This window comes from Eptatretus burgeri, chromosome 3 (assembly GCF_056783735.1).
Source record: "Eptatretus burgeri isolate ZD-2024b chromosome 3, Ebu_testis_v1, whole genome shotgun sequence".
Classification (NCBI taxonomy): Eukaryota; Metazoa; Chordata; class Myxini; order Myxiniformes; family Myxinidae; genus Eptatretus; species Eptatretus burgeri.
In genome coordinates, this window is record NC_140963.1 from 106,016,663 (window position 1) to 106,031,310 (window position 14,648).

At 43.5% G+C, this 14,648-nt stretch overlaps 1 protein-coding gene across 4 annotated transcripts in view; it reads right to left on the reverse strand.

The window, feature by feature from the left end:
* LOC147030596 (uncharacterized) overlaps nucleotides 1–14,648 on the reverse strand; it is a 94,301-nt gene that overhangs the window by 38,555 nt on the left and 41,098 nt on the right. For all 4 annotated transcript variants that reach the window (XR_015056453.1, XM_085874829.1, XM_085874828.1 and 1 more), the window contains one exon: nucleotides 4,026–4,095. The gene's annotated coding sequence lies outside the window, so the exon portion shown is untranslated. The remainder of the gene's footprint in view (nucleotides 1–4,025; nucleotides 4,096–14,648) is intronic.

Below are 14,648 nucleotides of genomic sequence, written 5' to 3' on the forward strand. Positions count from 1 at the left end.
GTTATAACAAAACTTGGTGGATGAGTTGGGTAGGTGACGAGAACAAGCCGATTAGATTTTAGTTAAGGTCCGGATGCAGATCTGGACTATCAGTGGGATACCAAAAAAAAAATTGTTCAACCTGGTGGAGGTATGCGCTCTATCGAGTGCCAGTCTCGTTACCCCGTGCACACAAAGCAAAAAGCGGGGTTAATTAAGCAAATGGTTCATGTCCGTCCGTCCATCTGTCTGATCAGTTTATGATCAATGAACAAGATTGAAATAGAATGTTAGATTTTGAACACGAATAGGAAGACAAGTTTGCCGTTTTACTATACTTTGGCTCTGAATTTGTCCCAATCACACATGCGCGGAGAGTGAGATAATATTTTTACTGTCTGCCTGCCTGACGGTCAAACAAAATTGAAAATCATTACAACCAGGAAACATACTGATTTTAAGGACGTTACAAAGGACACAAACAACAGGCACGGATAACTAATGTAACGTGTCAGATCAGGTGATATAAATAGACGCTGGAAAAAAACGGCGGCAACACCCAGAATTAATTTATTTATACACGTTTAAACCCTTAAATTTATATTTAAACTGAATTATAATCTTGAACACTGTAGAACACAAATCACCTTCATAATTCTTCCAAGAACCATGCTATATATTGAATATAACATGAGTGGGCATGGCATAAGAGAGGGTACAGCTTCAGGGTGAAGTGGAGTCCGCCTATATGGCTATATAGGATGCTGATCGACGCTGCATTATATGGTGATCAATAAAACCACCGTCTCCTAAACCGCGACTCAACGTCGTCTTATTACAGAGTAGAAATGTAATGTATATTTATGACTGCTTCAGTCGCACTAAACCACCGGATATTTTTTAAACAATATTTGACATCATTGTTCTATTAAAATTGAAGTATATAACTGAACACTGCATGGGATATCATGTTAAATGAACTCTACAGTTTATTTTGAGTTTTTCATTGAATGAAAGAACTCTCAGAATATGCTTTAGTCGTATGTGTCGCATTATGATTTGTCATATTAATATTTAACATGAGGTCTCATTCACAAACATCGATTCTTTATACACTTTGAAAAACAACAGTTTACAAAATAATGTATAATTTGACAGAAAATATTTTATCATCATCAGCGGAGAGAAAGGAGATGATAGATAATTGTGACGTTATTTATGAATACCTAATGAATGGGAAAGAAGGAAAAGTGAGCAAAACCAACAAAACAGTGAAGGGCAAGAAGCGTGGTGTGTGTGTGTGTGTGTGTGTGTGTGTGTGTGTGTGTGTGTGTGTGTGTGTGTGTGTGTGTGTGTGTGTGTGTGTGTGTGTGTGTGTGTGTGTGGTTGAGGTAAACAGACTATCAGGGGTGTGCAAAGTAATGTATATTGAAAAGAAATGAAAGTACAATTGAAAAAGCCAAGGTTGAAAGAGTAATTCCATGACAAGTACCAAACAAGTAAAACATTTACATGTTTGGGAGGAGATCCCAATGTGCCTTGAGTGTGAACGTGTGGTGGACAAGCTGATCAGGTGGAGCAAATTAAGTCGAGAAGCTCTCGCAACATAGAAAAGGATGAAGTAAACCTGGAAACCTTATAGGAGAAAGGAAAGGAAACTCGTGAATATGTCAGTGGGTTCTCAGGCTATACAGTCTCTGGGGTGAAGGTCAGGCATCGGATATTAAGTGTCGTCATATGGGGCGCCTTTGTTCATTTCTGTTTCACTTGTTTCTTTTTCGTTCAAGCAATTCCAATTGGTGCAGTATGAAGGCGTAAAAGGGTTTTTTGGGAAATCTCATGGGCATTTGTATGACATGAGGGCATGCTTGTGGACCGAGGCAGTAAGTCGATCCATCTGTACACCTACAGGAAATGTGAATTCAACAATGGTGCATACAATTAATGTGTTTACCTTCGTGGGAAGAGAAAATTACAAGGTTAAAGCACACTTAATTACCTATGGTGTGAAAATTAATAGCACTGTGACAAATCTTCTATATATATGTATATATATATATATATATATATATATATATATATATATATATATATATATATATATATATATATATATATATATATAAACATATATATATATATATATATATATATATATATATATATATATATATATATATATATATATATATATATATATATATATATATATATATGTTGTTCATTTGTTTTTTAATGGACATAAATCAAGATAATACCAATGTGTTGATGTCCCATGATGTCACATAACTGTGATTATCTGATGCAAGTAATGCTGAAAAACCTAGAATGAGTATGGATGGAAATCAAATCCACAAATACTTTATGCACGTAAACATGTCTCTACATACTCAGCCATCTACCTGCTTAATGGTTCGTATCAAATAATATAAAATCAAATCCCTCATAAGTTCATCATATAGCCCTCTTGAGGCTTCCAAGACAATCTTAGACAAGGACGGGTTCTGATATAGCAAGGCCAATTAGTATAGCGAGAGTCAATTATGAGTTCAGCTCATACGTATCATTGTTTTTGTACAGCACAACTCCACTGCTTAATGTGAGAGTTCCACCTCGAGGTTAGGTCAGGAATTTAGGATTTGTTAAGGATGTTGGTGAGAGCACATCTACTCCATCAAAACGCACCAGTGGATATTTGGTGTCCACAAACTAATACTAAAAGACAAGGCACACGGCTTAACATCCCTCCGAGGGATGGCATGCTTTGTGACACAATGCCCTTCTTGCGAAACACCACCCTGACATGTTTAGAGCTGGGCCTTCAATCAAACCCAGACTACACAGCTCAAAGGTAATTGCACGACCACTGCACCATTCTGCCAGGACTTTTTGCTAATGGATAGGTGGAACAATTGTGTCTTGCTCTTCCTGAAGATTTCTGTGTTAACACAAAAGTACATTCTGTACATCCTCAGATCTATGCTTGCCTGTTCATGCAATATAATATGATATGCACCCTAATTATCCCTCTTTAGGGGCGAGGGTCCACAATGATTGTGCCATGGCAGCACACATTGTCACTTTCAGCAAATTATAACCAAGCGAATTATCATTGAAACAGCCCTTAATTTTGTCGTTGAAACCCATGTCATTTAATACTGGTGACGCATGACTCCACCCGAATGTTTGTACTTTGTGCACTGTCCAGGTTGGGTCCGATAAATATATCCCAACTGTCTTGTCTTCTCAAATTATCTTAAGCCAGCACATGAAATGACATCATAGCTCTGGGAACCTTCAAGTTAGGAATATATAATAGGTTAGAAACTTCTAGTTGCTTGCATAAAATTGCATAAAGCCATCCTTTTACCTTTATAAGAAATCCCAACAGAAAATTGTAAACTGACATTCCTTTGAAATGGACTGTTATTAAAATTACTGCAAGTAGGAACTTGAAAACATGCCATGAACATATTGATTGTAGCAAAGTTAAAATTGAATATTTGAATATAACCAATGATTCCTGCTTTATTGCTGAGTTTTACGACCGAATCAAATGCATTCAAGTACTTCACTTGGAATATCTGTCAATTCTCTAATGTGAGAGTTTCAGAATTGCAGGTTCGTGAGGTCAGCAAAAAACACCAGTAGTTTATTGAGTTAAGATAAGTCTGTAGATACTAACTAGTAGGGTGTTTTCATTAGGGCTCTTTATGGCAGAGGTGACAAAGTAGGGAAACCAATAGTGTGTCATAATAACAGGGATAAACGACGCCCAGTGGGTGTTAAGTGGGTTGGTATTGCATCATCACATCATTATGAAAACTCTGCAGCAATGTCAATAAAAGCAAAAGAGGTTGATGTAAGGTATTAAAAAAAACAAAAGAAAAAATATGATTCCGATTTGAAATGAACATGGGAAGTTAGTTTGAGCGCCAGAAAACGAGTCTGTGATGAGGAAGAGAAAGCAGACTTGTTTATGCCAGTTCAATGGAATCTCGAAAAACCAAAAACAAACATTTGCATGATAATAATATAACACTTACTGGAGCCGTGGATGATATTTTCACCGGAAGATGAATGTGTTACATCAGACGCCACCGTGATGTGAGCATCCTGAAAAGAAAAGAAAAAAACTGCTCTGTGTTATTGCAATTGTAAATAAATGTAGTAATAAAAACAAGCAAACAAATCAATCAATCAAATAGTCAGTCATATCAAAAGTTGCATCGCTCAGCCGTCTCCAACCTGAAAAAAGCAAACGATGGAAATATGATCGGGCAGATCATGGTGAGTCACTCATAATGCTTACAAGTTCCGAGGACCAGTCTACACACAAGGCAAAGTGTCTGACCGAAGATTCTTCATCAAAAGCACGGGGCAGCGACCTATCGTTCCCTGCTTCCAACTTGTCAGGCTGTTCCTCGCACTGCGTTTGCATCTGGCAACGATTGTATCAGTGGCTAAGTCCTCAAATTTTGCTCTGCTGAACTCACGTATTTCCTTCATACGTGTGGAAAGTGTCATGTGTCACCTGCGTCCACAAGGAGGATGCATGGATCGATTCCATCACTTACAGATCATTTAATCAGCTTCAAAATACGAGCACAGTAATTCAATCCATAATCGCTGTGGATGAAAAAGCAGTCTCCTCTCTAACATTCGGATCACAGGCCAACAATGTGGATTTTATTCGAGTAACACCATTGTACAAGCTACTCCATTTTAAGTAACTGATGAGGGCCCTGAACATTAAGTGTAAGGTTAGGGTTGTGTATCTCTGGGCATATCAGACCTTTGGCACTGTCTGACTTCCTTTGCTTGCTGGGCTTTCAAAGCCTGTTTGCACTTCCTCTGTATGCACAAATTGTGAGCAACTTAATGGAATCTTTTCATCCCTCTCCACATGGAGGCCAACATGCCCAAAGGCAGAGTTGTGGGTCAGATTATGTTACTGGTTTACATAAAATGATCTCTCTGTATCCCTCAAGAAAAAAAAAACAAAAACCTCTTTACCATTATTTCTGATGATTCCACATTTTGCTGAACAGCTTCTCATCGAAAGGACAGCTTGGCAGCAGCTGCAGTCAAGGAGGGAATTATAAGCTGGGCCAACACTTGGACACTAGATTTAATCTAATTAGTTATCTTCTCTCTCCAAAATAACTGATACGGCAATGCTCTTATCTTCTTTAATAAGCATTTGGAAGAACTCGTCTTTGTCAGTCGCACCATAAACTAGGAGCACGCCTCACCAAAGCACAAGTCTAAGGAGGTGCAAACTGAGAATTTAACAATGTCAAGTGCTTCCTCGGTACCAGTAAATGTCTCATGCCTTTCAAGGCATTCCAACAAATGCCATTCAATGAAGTATTGCTCTTACTTGCCGGTGAGTTTCCTCAATGGATGAAATCAACAAGACGTTTATTAAAGTATGATAACTGCCACGGGAAGTAAAAGCAAGGAGAAGATGACGTTTTGGGTGTTAACCCTTCATCATAGCAAAAGATTGACACTGGCATTCTTAGCAAGACTAGTTCTTCATTCTACAGTAAGTTTCCTCACCTCCCATTTTCACTCATGAATGCTGTTGGGACCAAAGGTCCAAACATCACTGGAATCACCAGATGGCTGAGACAGTGTCTGCTGCGTTTACTGCAAACAGGCAGCCACGTATTCTTCTACCAGATTCAATCTGGTCTTGTACTTCCTGCTTTTACAAAATACCAACCATTACCCAGATGCATTCTTTATCCACCACCTCTCACCTTGTTCGCTATCTGACGTTCAGGTGGTCGACTCACTTCCAGTCCTTTGTTCTCATATTTATTCCATATGGAGAATTGGTTATCTGTGTCTGCACATCCCGATCCTGCCCTTCCTCTTCTGTGGTTTAAAGTTGCAGTTCACCTCCATTTCATGTCAGAACCCATTTATACCCATGCTTTTCTTTTATCAACCCTAATTTACTACAAGAGCAATTGCACCATAATTTGTCGTTTCACTCTTCTACGAGTTTCGATTTTGCAGAGACAAAGAAAACACTCCCAATTGCATTGTAAGGTTGGATGCTATGTGAGATTAATCACAAACTTTAGATCATTTCCACTCAAACAGCTTTAATCACGGTGTACAGAGTGTGCAGCAAAACAAATCGCAATGTAAAGTTGATTACATAAAAGGCTAAAGGATAAATGATTCATTCAATACTGACAGTGAATGCTTATTTTAAAGGATCTTCCTGGAAGGAAAGCTCCAACCAGCATTACAGGGAAATGCTAAAACATTGGCAAGAAGGGTGAAACAGCACCTGCAGTCCTGGTGCAATAACAAAGGATATCACAATTGGCTTCAGAACTGAACCGAGCTATTATGTCTGCATCTCACTCTGTCCTAGGCCTTTACAGGTGAAGGAGGTCGATAGTGATATCAATGGCAGGGGAAATGGCTCTACGGCTGCAGAGCCAATCTGGCAATCATCACTTCTTTCTCGGTGGCTCAGTCGGTGCCATTTGGCATGAGGCAACCAATTGTTTGACCACCATCCTGTGCCAATAACAATGGCAGGATAACAATAAGACCCATTCATAATCAGTGACAAAGCAAAATTAATGGTTGATGACACTGATCATTGGCCTGTTTTTGGAGCCTCTTTTGCAGAGTTGCTGCTTAAAGATATGTACCACCTTATTGATGCAGTGTAGAATAATATATATATGTATATATATATATATATATATATATATATATATATATATATATATATATATATATATATATATATATATATATACACACACACACATAAGCATTAAGCCTGGTGTTGGCGCAGTGGTGAGGGCAGCGGCTTGGGATCCAAAACATCCTGAGTTCAAGCCCCGTTGGGCCACTGAATTAATACACCAGGGGGTTGACTCAGCCTGTCATCCTTCCGAGGTCGGCGAAATGAGTACCAGTGTACTGGGCCGGTGTATACCCCGGTTAAAATAGGTGTACCATATCCCTGTGTCGTAAGAGGCGACCAGGGTTGCGTCAGGAAGGGCATCCGGCGTAAAACATGCGCCAAATCACTATGCGGATCATAAGGATGATCCGCTGTGGCGACCCCTAACGGGAGCAGCCGAAAGAAGAAGAAGAGAGGAGATACACACACACACACACACACACACACACAAACACACACACACACACACACACACACACACACACACACACACACACACACACACACACACGTCACTGTTAAATACACCCCCCTCAATCCTGATACCATACAATGAATATGAAGTAAAAAAAAACAAAAACTTATCAAGTCACACACCATGACTACATCTCGATAAATGTTGTACCCTCAGCATGGTAAAACGAATGAGCAATTATACATTGCACAGTGTAAAAAAACAAAAACATGCAGACTTTGTAGGCCAGCTAACTAGGTATGTTGAATCGGCGAGATATATTTAGCATACCTGTTAGAATGTGCAAGAGGAATGATTGATTGCCTACATGTAAGTCAACTACCAGACCAGTGAACAGATTTTTGGAAGGATGAAGCACAAAAGAAATATTAATGGTCCCCAAATCCAATTCTTCATCTTCCATGGGTAGGAACACAATCTCATTTCCACATTTCACAGGTTATACAACTCCATGTATGAGATAAAGATGGTGTTGCTGATCTTCCAAAATACAGTATATAGGCAATAGGCATGCTTTAAGTGATGTAGGCCTCAGTTTTCAAGTACGAACGGTTCGTCTTGCAAACTCACTTATACCTTTATGGTACATACATTATTCACCCACACCCTCCCACCCCCATGAGTTTGGAAGCCAACCCAAAATATATCTATATGTATGTATATATATATATATATATATATATATATATATATATATATATATATATATATATATATATACATACATACATATTGTTACGGGGCTGGGGGTCAACCGTGAGCACAACCGCTAGAGGGAGCCGCGAGCCGGCTCGACAGATCACCCGGAACGTAAAGGTCGTCCTCTGGATAAGTCCGGAGCGGACGGGTCCTGACTGGACCGAAGTTCGCCAATGGATAGACCACGTGGGGTAGGGTCGATTGCCAACTTTTTAATTTATCTAAGTAGCCACGTGGTCCGACTACCGGGGAAGTTCACCCTCGGCCGACTTTGTCCGAATCGAGTCGCTATCGCCAACTCGGATCCGGCGTAACCGAGCGGAATTAACAAAGTTGGGCCAGACCAAATGAACAAGTTACGAACACTAATCCTCAAACATGCGTCATGTCGAGCTAATGAAAGAAACACAAAACGAGCTGATACATTTAACAATTGGGGTTTATTTATACAGTAATAATGGGGAGCTGGGGAACACAGAAGAGCAGAACTATACTGAATACAATAAATGCAAGTATATTCAGCAAACAAAACACTTAACAGTTTTCTACCTGTTAGACGGGCCCACAGACACACATACGCATATACACACACACACACACACACACACACACACACACACACACACACACACACACACACACACACACACACACACACACACACACACACACACACACCCAATAAATGGTGGCTGATGCCTTTAATGCGGACTTCAGCTCGGAGGGACAGATGAGCTGAAGCCCAGGGACAGCCTCGGACCTTTCCACCTCGTGTGGTCTTCAAGCTGTTTGGACCGGGCACCAGCGTGGGCTAGCAGGACCCAATCACCGCGAGCCACGATCCTCTCCGAGCTCCCGCGGATCCCCTCGCGCTCCGGACCACGTGCTGGTGAGACGAGGCGCCGATCCTTCCCGACCCGATGCGTCGCTTCCCTGAAGAACCACCGACCAAGATGAGGCCAAGAAGTCACACCAAACTGGGAACCAAGCAGAGACCACGAAGAGTTCCACACACCAAGAAGAGCCAGCCGAACAATGATGAGGTCACGAAGCAGAGCAACCAACTCCACCAAGCAGAACAAAAGCCACCAGAACACGAGCCTGATGAACCCCGAAGGCTCACCCAAGACTAACCAGAACCAACCCGAGCCAAGCACAGGGTCCCCCTCTTATCCCTCTCAACCCGCCTCACTTCTGGCATGACTCATTCGCCCTCGTGCGCCCCCTCCCCCGCTATCGCGGGTGGGGACTGTTTACGTTGCTTTCTGCCAGACCCGCCCCAACCATCATTCCTGTTTACGCCGTTGAATCACGGGATGGGAGGGTTTTTCTTTAGGTCTCCATCCCAGAGACAACGCCATCTTCATGCTCTCAGGACGAGCGCTCCGATGATTTCTACCACGTCCGCTTTGCCGGGGTCGGAGTTCAGACTGTCAGGACGAGCGCTCCGATGATTTCTACCACGTCCGCTTTGCCTGAGTCGGAGTTCACGCTGTCAGGACGAGCGCTCTGATGATTTCTACCACGTCCGCTTTGCTGGGGTCGGAGTTCACGCTGTCAGGACGAGCGCTCCGATGATTTCTATCACGTCCGCTTTGCCGGGGTCGGAGTTCCCGCTGTCAGGACGAGCGCTCCGATGATTCCCGCGACGTCCGCTTTTCCGGGGTCAAAGGTCGCGCTGTCGAGGCGAAGCCTCGGTGAATTTACAGACATCGGCTCGGCTGGGACGAAGCCGCGCTGTCGAGGCGAAGCCTCGGTGAATTTACACACATCGGCTCGGCCGGGACGAAGCCGCGCTGTCGAGGCGAAGCTTCGGTGAATTTACACACATCGGCTTGGCCGGGACGAAGCCGCGCTGTCGAGGCGAAGCCTTGGTGAATTACACACATCGGCTCTGCCGGGGTCAGGGGTCACGCTGTCAAGCGAGTGTTTTGGTGATTTCTACGACGTCGGCTTTCCGGGGGTCGAAGGTCGAGCTGTCAGACCAAGCGCGTCGGTGATTTCCACGACGTCGGCTTTCCAGGGTCGAAGGTCGAGCTGTCAGACCGAGCGCGTCGGTGATTTCTAACACGTCGGCTTTCCAGGGGTCAGAGGTCGCGCTGTCAGAACGAAGCTTCGGTGATTTCTACCATGTCCACTCTCCGGGGGTCGGAGGTCAAAGGGCAAGGGTCGATTCTCACTTACCCAGCCCTATAAAAGGGTGAGCATAACGGAGCTCAGGGCCAGTCGGTTTTATGGAGCTCAGGGCCAGTCGGTTTTACGGAGCTCGAGGCAGTGTCGAGAGAAATGTCGGTGGGTCGGTTGCCAGTGTTGGTGAACGGAGCTCAAGTCAGCCGGTTGTGGGGAGATGGTCGTGGTGTCAGAGCGAGAGTTGGTGAACGGAGCAGGGATGCGGAGAGGGGCTCGGAGGCAAACCAGAGGGCTACGTGGAGACCACCGCCGGGAAAAGGGGCGAAGTGGAGACCACAGTCAGGGAGAGTTTTCCAGAGCTAAGGCGGTCCAGGGTACTCGTTTGAGTGTCAACTCGCTAAAAGAGCATCGACTGGCTAAGAGGGCATCGACGTGCTGAGAGAGCACCAGCAATTCCCCCCATACCGAGCATCCGCGCTGAGAGAGCGCCGATAACCCCGTCCGTTCCGTGGTGCCTGCTGTGTGGCGCGATCCTGCGCATCCGGGTGGAGAACGCCAGGGAGAGCTCACCGACCAAGCCGGGTGCCCGAGGACAGGGGCGGCCACGCCAGGCCGTGGGGGAGTAGACGTCGCGACCTGCCCACCGTCGCGCCACGAGGGCGCGGGTAAGACCCTTTGGTCTCATGGGCCTGACCGTTCATCCAGGCTCCACGGCACATTCGGTCCACGGACCTGTCTGCCACCCTTGTCTTTGGGGGTGGCTTTTCTTTGCTTTTTGTATAAATGCATGTGGTGGCGCCGTCTAGTAAGTAGACTTGTTTAAGTGACTGTGTGTGCGAATAAAACGCTTTATTCGGTGGCAATTCTTTTATCTGCTTGCTTTGACTGTACATACGTGCATGATTCATTGCTGTGACTGTAACTACGTGCAATGTCTAATAAATGTGCTGATTGAACTGTTTCCCGTTCGTTGCGTCCTATTCCCTGTTTTGAAAGTGCCATCTTGCATCATGGAAGAAATTGGTAGAGGGGTGTAAGCACCCGGTAAACAGAATCACATCCCTCGAGGTCGGCGATAACACCGCTCGGTTATCACTGTAGCACGGAATGGATCGCTTAAGCGGTTTATGTCCTCGGCCGACCTGCGGCGAGGTACGATCGCCCGGTCGACTACTCGCGCAGGTACTTAGGTAGGTCGAATTTGGCGAGCAACCCTATCCTGTGCGGGTGGGCAATTGGCACGATCGTGGTGAGGTTAAACCCCCACCCGTGACTAGCTCCTGGCAGTAGTTCCAAGGAGGGTCACGACAATTGTCCGACCAGTGGGCGACGCGGTCACGATTCGAGTTACGCGGCCGATCGCACGCAAATTTGCAACAATAATATATATATATATATATATATATATATATATATATATATATATATATATATATATATATATATATTGTTACGGTTGTGGAAATTCACAGAACACCATTCAGGTTCCCCGAATATCAGTTATGTGGATAAGTGTGTGTCCAGGTTAGATTTCCCCACCGATGTAGAACGGGAATTTATTCGTGTGCCGGGCTGTGAATCTTGAGGTAGTGTTATTCTTCTCTATCTTTATTTTAAACAATCAACTCCTCACCACCTTCTCCACAACCGCCAACATCTCCTCACCACCTTCGCCACAACCACCGACATCTCCTCACCAGCATCTCCACGGCGCCGCCATCTTTTCACCAGCAACAACATCCCCAACAAACAACATCTCCACAAACGAACACGATGGCATCCTCGACAGTGGCAAAGTGATTTCAAACAGGACCGCGCATGACTTGCAAAATGGATCAAACGACGAAAGGGGTGGAGCCAGCCGGGGGTGAAAGTTCAAGGGTGAAAGGGGCAAGCGCCGCTTTCGGGTGGCGAAGCATACAGCGGCTTCACCCCTCCGGACTATAAAAAGGCGCGTTTCGACGCCGAGAGTAGAGTTCGTCGGAGGAGATGAGTTGGTCGGTGGAGGCAGTCGAGTTGGTCGGTGGAGGCAGTAGAGTTGGTCGGTGGAGGCAGTAGAGTTGGTCGGTGGAGGCAGTAGAGTTGGTCGGTGGAGGCAGTAGAGTTGGTCGGTGGAGGCAGTAGAGTTGGTCGGTGGAGGCAGTAGAGTTGGTCGGTGGAGGCAGTAGAGTTGGTCGGTGGAGGCAGTAGAGTTGGGCGGTGGAGGCAGTAGAGTTGGTCGGTGGAGGCAGTAGAGTTGGTCGGTGGAGGCAGTAGAGTTGGTCGGTGGAGGCAGTAGAGTTGGTCGGTGGAGGCAGTAGAGTTGGTCGGTGGAGGCAGTAGAGTTGGTCGGTGGAGGCAGTCGAGTTGATGAGTCCAGTCAAGTTGCTGTTGGTCGAAGGAGTGGAGTTCGTTTGTCATTGGAGCCAGCCAAGTCACCAAGTTGTTGGTCGTTGTTGGCCATTGGAGTCAGCAGCGAAGTCGGCAGCCGGAGAGAGGTCGCCAACCAGAGAGAAGTCACCAGCAAGCTACGTGACGGTCCGAGCGATTGGGCCCCGAGTCGGTCGAGCCACGCTGAGGAGTGAGCGGGCTCTTAAAAAGCATCAACTCTAAAAGAGCAAGGCCCGTTCGCTCCTCTGAAGCGTCGTCGGCCAGGCCCGATCGACCAGGCCATGCTGCTAGGTCCTGGACCAACTAAGCCGCAGTTACAACAGCTGCCGCTTTGACAACCGAGACATACGGAGGGTCGCCGACCAAAAGACCCATCGAGTCGCCTCAAGGGCAAGAAAGGTAACCTGCCCGGCCTTGCAGAGCTCCCTCGGTCATCCCAGCTCCGAGGAACATTAAAGGCTTACGAGCCCAGTTCTATTTTTCTTTTCTGGGGTTTTTGCATGAAAGTCTGTGGCACCTTGTCTACCAAGTAGAATTGTTGTAAGTGCATGTACGTAATACATAGATCTCGGCTGTAGGTTTTTACTCGTGTCTTGTCCCCATACCCCCCATTCATTGCATACATGTAAAAATAAATGTCCCCATTGTTGAAATGTCACCTGCTCGTTGCGTCCTTTCCTGCCATAATTGCGTTCGGAATAATTAGCTGGCTGATTAACAGCCGATACAACGTACATCTGGTCTGACGGGGCTTGGCGATATAAATCCGCTCGGCAATCGCAAGTGGAACGAGCTGCTTAAAGCGGCTCGTTTTCGTGCAGGCTCCGTTGAGGTGTAAATCCCCGACATTTCTGTCTGCGCGAATAATTAGGTACATCGACAATTCGGCGATCAACCCTGTAGTGCGTGGACAGAAGAGTTGGCTGGTTTATGGTGTCGTTAACAACACCTGTAGCTGGGTTTCGGCATTGATCCGAAAAGCTGCGACTAGATTGCTCGTTCGGTGGGCACGCGCGGCCGCATTTTAGCTAAAGGCGGTCGGCTGCACGCCGAACGGGCGAAAATCCACAACAATATATATATAAAAAATATATATATATAAATATATATATATATATATATATAAATATAAATATATATAAATATATATAAAAATATATATATAAATATATATATATATAAATATATATATAAATATATATATAAATATATATATATATATATATATATATATATATATATATATATATATATATATATATATATATATATATATATATATATATATAAATATATATAAATATAAATATATATAAATATAAATATATATATATATATATAAATATAAATATATATAAATATATATATAAATATAAATATATATATAAATATATATATATATAAATATAAACATATATATATATATATATATATATATATATATATATATATATATATATATATATATAAATATATATATAAATAAATATATATATAAATATATATAAATAAGTATATATATATATATATATATAAATATGTATATATATATATATATAAATATGTATATATATATATATATATATATATATATATATATATATATATATATATATATATATATATATATATATATATATATATATATATATATATATACCGACACACAGTGCAGTACTATACTGTCAAAAGTAAGGAAACAGGAGTTTTTTTTTCCTATCCTTCCTGGGGTTCCATTTCCAGACTTTTGACTCACCTTGTATATACATACAGGATATGAAATATTGCCTGGCAGGAAGGCCAAGAGGTATGCACACAGCCAATACCTCGAAGATGTCTTGCCTAGGTTTGAATCTTGGCCCAGCTATAAACTGTCATCCAGGTGTTTCACAGGCAGGGAGATTCATCATTGTGTGTGCTGTCCCTTCGATGGACTGTAAATCTGGCGTCTCATCTGCTGGCATTAGTTGGTGGACGTTGAAGATCTCACGGTGTCCTTTGTGAAGTGTATGCCAGCAATTACTGGCACCATAGTAAAAAAAAATCTAAAATTCCTGCCCTAACCTCACGTTCCCCCTATCCCAAGGGAACAAAGTGTAAAACAGTCAACCCCCAATGGGGTCACTACACCTTTCAGCTGCATATGCAAAGTAGTAGTAGTAGTAGTAGTCCTCGTTGTCGTCGTCATATGATGGCCCAGAAGTATGCCCATGCGACTAAGTAGCCGAGTCAAAGTTCGAATCTCGGCCCATCTATAAACTGTCAGCTGGG